Source organism: Meleagris gallopavo, chromosome 3 (genome assembly GCF_000146605.3).
Source record: "Meleagris gallopavo isolate NT-WF06-2002-E0010 breed Aviagen turkey brand Nicholas breeding stock chromosome 3, Turkey_5.1, whole genome shotgun sequence".
Taxonomy (NCBI): Eukaryota; Metazoa; Chordata; class Aves; order Galliformes; family Phasianidae; genus Meleagris; species Meleagris gallopavo.
The window spans coordinates 88,378,772-88,385,338 of NC_015013.2; positions in this window are offsets into that span (position 1 = coordinate 88,378,772).

The following is a 6,567-nucleotide window of genomic DNA, read 5'->3' on the forward strand; positions in this document are numbered from 1 at the left end:
TTTAAAGCTATGTCTCAAAAACTGACGTTCAAAAAGGGATAGAGTCCAAAGAGCTCAAGTTGAAACTCTGTTGTTTGAGAAGTCTTGCATTTTAGCAGCAATTAGAATAAAAAAGAACGTGGAAAAAATCACAAAGAGATCCCCACCTCCTGCTCCCCCCAGATCTACAGACTGTGCTCCAAGTGAGAGCAAACGAAGATGTCAGAAGTGATGGAGGATTACGACAGGGCAAGAGAGGCCAACCAACAGAGGGACTCCTTAAAAGCAGCAGAAAGGGAGCATTCACTGCAATCCACGACTTGTATGAAAGGACAATGTAATAAGTTCTTTATCAAAGGATAAGCGAAGCCAAGAACACAGAAACATTTAGATAGGAATTTACCCTCTGCATGAATAGACGTCTGTCCTTTACTAGTTAACACTTGCTAAACAAGTTTCAGAAGGTATTTAACGAGGCCCCAGTAATAATTATGTTTTAAAGGCTTATTCATCTACATGACAAATTTAACTTCAAACAGTTTTAGATTGATCTAGCTAAGCCAGTGAATCCTCCCCTCTTGGGAACTCATCTAAAATAGGCTTATTTAAAACAAATCAGAACTGGCACGTCCACACACTTCCTACTACTAAACTAAGACAGAGTTCTACAGAGGTAATCTGTGACATGAGCAGCTCTAAGAGGCACCCAAGCTCACATCACAGCACCTACTGCTGCCTCGAAGTCAGTTCACAGCCAGGCCAGATAAGAGTCACTAAACTGGTTTACAAAATCATCAACCTGGTGTTGCCTATCAATCTGTGCTACAAACACCACTACAGGTTTCAAAAGCAGTGTTGAGCCCCTTGAGTGACATGCTGAAGAGCAACGACTCCATTTCTGCCCCACAGACTGCTGCTGCAGTCACAACACATCCCATAACTTTTATCACCAGCATTCCTGTTTTGCTTCTATCAAGGAAAAGTCAACAGGGCAAAGGGATAAAGGCAGGAAAAAAAAAAAAAAAGAGAGACTTGGTTCAGTTCGGAGCAGCACACAATGCAACATCCCACATGATGCCAACACAACCATTTCTTCCCGCAGCACCGCTAGATTAGGCTAGTTTCAGACATACATAAAATTACAGGCTAGCACACAGACAGCTTTTATATCTGCTTTCAGCAATGAAACATTTTGTTTCTCGAGAGAAAAGAAGACTAAAACATACAGCAGAGACAAAACACAGCTGAGCAGCTCTGCCAGAAATAGAAAAAGACAAACAAATTACGACAGGAGAGAACCAACTACTCTCACCACATCTGCGGTTAAAAAGCATCAGTTTCACAACCCAAGTACAACCAACATTTGGCAGCGCTGTGGAAAGCACAGTGAGAACAGGCATTGGCACAGCTTGCCCAGGGAAGCGGTGGAATTGCCATTGCTGGAGGTGTACAAGAAAAAGGCAGAAGTGGCACCGAGGGCCATGGTTCAGTGCCCTGGTGGGGATGGGCTGATAGTTGGAGTGAATGGCCTTACAGGTCTTCTCTAACCTTACTGATTCTGTGATTTCGCTGTATTCAGACATTAAATTCCCCAAGTATTCCATCTAACTAATACAGAAGAAATACCTACTACCCACATAGCTGCAGCATTAAGCAATCACGGTACTCCAACTCCTTTTGGCTACTTTTCTGCCAACTGCACTTGATGGTGTAGGACCCCTGAAGAGCCTGACGCCTCAGTGGTCATCTGGGAAAGGCTCCCTTTACTCTTTTCACCCTTACATGGCCACGTAAGAACAAGCTGAACAGTTTTCATCTTGCCAATTTCCTAAGGGGAACAACTATCCTTGATTAATCAATGGAGTGGTGAGGTGCTGGAACAGGCTGCCCAGAGAGGCTGTGGATGCCCTGTCCCTGGAGGTGCTCAAGGCCAGGTTGGATGGGGCCCTGGGCAGCCTGGTCTAGTATTAATTAAATGGGGAGGTTGGTGGCCCTGCCACCATGTGGCAGGGGGGTTGGAACTTCATGATCTTTGAGGTCCCTTCCAACCCTGGCCATTCTGTGGTTAATCAGATAACATCAAGTGCCAAGACATTCTGCTTTAGCATAAGCAGTACTTGATCAAAGCATTCTACGCTCAACGTTCATTAAGCACACACAATACCCCTTTCTTTCCAAGGGAAGATCATTGCTCCCATTACATGCATCTTCCCCTCCAGATAGTTCTGAGATGTCTACCTGGTATCAGTGCCACTTGCCTTCACAGCTGCAGAAAATGGTGTTGTTCAGGTCTGTCTTTTCCAACTTTGCAAGCATGGAATCAGTAAGAAAATGTTCTTATGTATTAAAATAAAAAAGAAAAAAAAAGAAAAAGAAAAAGCCCTTGCAGCACCTTGGAAAGCACAGAACTTGTCAAGCCAACAGGCCAGGAGACACTTCTCGTGCTGGTGGGCTGCTCTTTGTCCGTCAGAAAAGATGCATGATACTGAGGGCAATTCATCAGACAATGCATGGAGCAGATCCCTACCCACAGCCATTACACTTAAAACTACATAATATTTTCCATCAGCTCTTTTTTTCCTACCCTGGAACTTAGCAAAAATAAGATATTCACGGTTGACTTTTCTTAATAGTCATGGAAGTGAGAGATCACATCTTTAACAAGTAGTAGTACTGTCTGCTGTTATGAATATTACAAATTTGATCACTAACAACATGACCAAATGCTCCTCCAAAACTTGAGAAAAGGAAGGCTGTATGCAACACCGTTTTTGATGAGTCTTACAAGTTTTGTAAAGCTGTATGTACAGTCAGTAAGAGAATCACTGCTGAATAAACTCTTGTACTTTCCATACAGTGAATCTTTTGTATACATTGGCTCACTAAGGAAAGGAGAAAGTTTCAGTCGGATGTACGTCAACATCAGTCATCTTTTCATCAAATAATCAACCAGGAGGTAAGAAAATACCCTTAATTTTCATGTGTTTGACACATGGAAAGCCATAACCCCTTTACAAAGTCGCTGTATTTCAGACAACTGCTGCTTTAACAATTAACATTTCCAGTAGCAGACAAAATTAAATGTGCTTTCAAAGAGTAAGAAATAGAATATATAGGACGCCAATCTTGCAATTCAGAAATAAAGAGTCACTCAGTATAAGTTACAAAAGTTCACGTGAGTTTTCACCACTTTTTCAAAACAAACTGATATAAAAACAGTGTCTTTATTAATATTTGTCTATGGAAAGGAAGGTTGGACTACCTGATCTTTAAGGGTTCCCTCCAACACAAACCATTCTATCACTACGCCGCTTGGACGTTCTTTGAAATTAGTCAGGTGAACACAGAAAAACTGCTGTTATGGCCACATAACTTGCTTTATATTGTTAAATGGAGAAAGAATTAAGATGAAAATAGCCAGCCCTGGGGCAGATTGAGCCATTACGTTGGCAGGAGGCCACCACCACAGAATGGGCATCCAGTTTGGCAATGGGAACTTGAAGAGTGAAGTACTTCCCATGCATCAACAACATCGAGAAGCAAACAGCAGCAAGGTCTAAGTTAGGAGGCACAGGAACGGAGCACTCAAGTGGTGTCAAGGATGTGCTGACACACCGATGCTGGAGCTCTTGGGCATTCACAGCAGCTGCTAATCTTAAATGGCTGCAAACGACAACTCTCGTGCATTCCTCTGAACCAGATTTCAGCAATTTCAGGTGTCAGATTAACGTATGGAAGGGGACTTCCACCGCAGCACACAGACTGCACAGAGCCTTGTGCAATACAGCTGAACCTCCTGCTGACAGATCCCAGTTCCAGACTGGTTTCATAATTATCAGAAATGAAAACATAATTCCCTCAGTTAGATTTAGAAGCAATTTAACATTTATGAGGTAAATCAAAGGGTTGAATTTTAACAGCACTTAATCGTTAACCAATTTGGAGATTAATAAAGCGATTTAGTGAAATATATAACTCGACAGCAACTTGATTACACATCCATGGAGGACAAGATGCACACTGATAGAATACCCTATATCAATGTATACACGTGTGCACAGATGCACAACATACACTGCAGCACACGCACACAGATAAACAGAGATACGTGGATCCAGTAAAACACCTCAACACCCACCCTCATGAAACACCTACAGTTAAAACATATCTGAGTAGGGAGGTGGATGGAAGAATAAGCCAACCTATACTTACCATTCCCTTCTATTCAAGTTTAGAGCAAACGCTCACAGTACATCTGCATTCCTTGGTGGGGGATAATCAAGACTAACTTGAGGGGGATAACTTCACTCTAGCCTCTACCAAAGGTCTTGAGGATTTGGTAGTGCCTAGGAGGCATTCCAACCCAGCTGAGATCGCTGGTCACAGCTCACTGCAATCCAGGAAAGCCCAAAGGGTCTCACTTAGAATCTCTGCTACAGGAGTAGCTGCCTTTTGTCAGGTATTTTTCCATATCAACTCACTTGGAAAGTACCAGAATATTTCACTATCCACCAGTTGTGCCAACACCCGGAACGTGACGGATTCCAAAATTCTGTACCAATCTCCTTGGGCCACAGTCCAGATGCAGATGCACTAGGATGCATGGAGCTGACTGATCCTAATTGATGCGAGAAGCAGGAGCCAGATATGATAAGGAAGTGCTTTAATGCTCTGATCTGCTGCTTTTTGCAATTTATGTGAAAGTAGAGGCAAGGCCACACTGGTCCTCTGCCTTTTGCATGTGGTGCAAGGAGAGGAATCACCAAGAGGCATAAGAGAAACAGGGGGACAGCTGTACCACCCCGGAGTTTGCAATAAGATCCTCTAACAAAAAAATCCCTGCTTACAACTTCATGTGGAGCAGGAAGTTGTTTGGACTAGCAGAAGCCACTGTGCTGCTAAGGCTCTCTGCGGATGGTTTTACAGCAAGGAATCAGAGATCCTCACGACACAGAGAATAACTCGCAGCTCCTACCCCAGAACAGACCCTGCCCAGCTCTGCAGAAGGCTGAGCTGCAGAGATAAACTAGGAAGCAAACAAGTCTGAGGATGAGCTTGGTTGGAGGGAGCAGAAGAGAAGGAGCCTGAGAGGCGATGTTTGGAGAGGAATAACAACCTCAGATTCAGTGAAAGGATGATTTTAAAGCAAAATCTTGATGCTCAGAAAGGGCTGTTCTGGTAAAGGGGTAATGTCCTTAAACACTAGGTGTAGTGCTATAGAAGTCAGTTCATTTCGCATGAAAAGAAGAGAAGGATCAGAGAGAGAGAATGTAGGAGGATAAAGGGACATGTAAAGGTACTCCCAATACTCCCAGGCTGCAAGTATTTTCAATAATACTTTGGCTCTTTACACACAATTTTGAAGAAGATTTTATCAACAGGAGGTAAGCAACTCGTTTGCAACACAAACGAGTGCCTCAAATACCTTGACAACGAATGAAGAAGAAAACCAGGCACTAGAAGTAAGGCAGATAATTAAATCAATACTTATACACTGCTGTTACTACCAAAATGTGCAAGTGATGTTCTACATAAAACACAGAGCCTTGAATATCTGGATGCACACAGCTGCAGTGACCCTACATAAACCCAGTGCCTTGAATATCAGTCTGAATACACACAACTGCAGCGACCTTTCCCCCCAGCACGTCCAGTAAATGCACTGTAGGAAGAAATGCAAAGAATTACAAAGATTCCCCTAAGACAAAAGCAATCACTGCAGTTGTCCTTCTTGATTCCTGCTCCTTCAAGGAGAATCAGATCAGAGGATGAAAAAAAACAGAAGCCAACACGAAACTGTGGATGCTACCACAGAATCACAGAATGGCCAGGGTTGGAAGGGACCTCAAAGATCATGAAGTTCCAACCCCCCTGCCACATGCAGGGCCACCAACCTCCCCATTTAATTAATACTAGACCAGGCTGCCCAGGGCCCCATCCAATCTGGCCTTGAGCACCTCCAGGGACAGGGTATCCACAGCCTCTCTGGGCAGCCTGTTCCAGCACCTCACCACTCTCTCTGTAAAGAACTTCCCTACCCTGTGAATGTTCTTACAGAGGAAGCATTCCCGAGCATCTGCCACAGGTTCCACCATCCACTACGCTACTCCTTGCCAGATACCCTTCTAGAGATGATTCTAGGAAAACCTGTTAAGAACAGTAACTAAAAAGACATGAAGTTGCTTACTCTGAAACTTTTCTAGGAAAAAAACCTCAACTTCTGAAGTACCAGTCACCCAAACTACAACACAGAAACAGCCAAACAGCAACAAGCACTGTCCCATATTGTGCCAACTCGCACAACGTTCATCTAAATAACGCTAAACGTCCCCAAAAGGTGACCGTTCTGTTGTTCGCATTTATCGCGGCTTTCGCTGGCAGAACGCACAGCTTTGCCAGAGGTCTGCAGCCCCTTCCAGCCCTACTCGACACGTGGACACCGTTTTCACCCCCGTCTCAACAAGGAAACCAGGCAGGAGGGCCGCGGTTCGCCGCTCACCCCCCGCTCCCGTGCGCCTCAGGACGGCGCGGCGGATCGGAGCGAGGAAACGGGAGACCCCGGGGGCACCGCGGGGCAGGAGGCCGAGC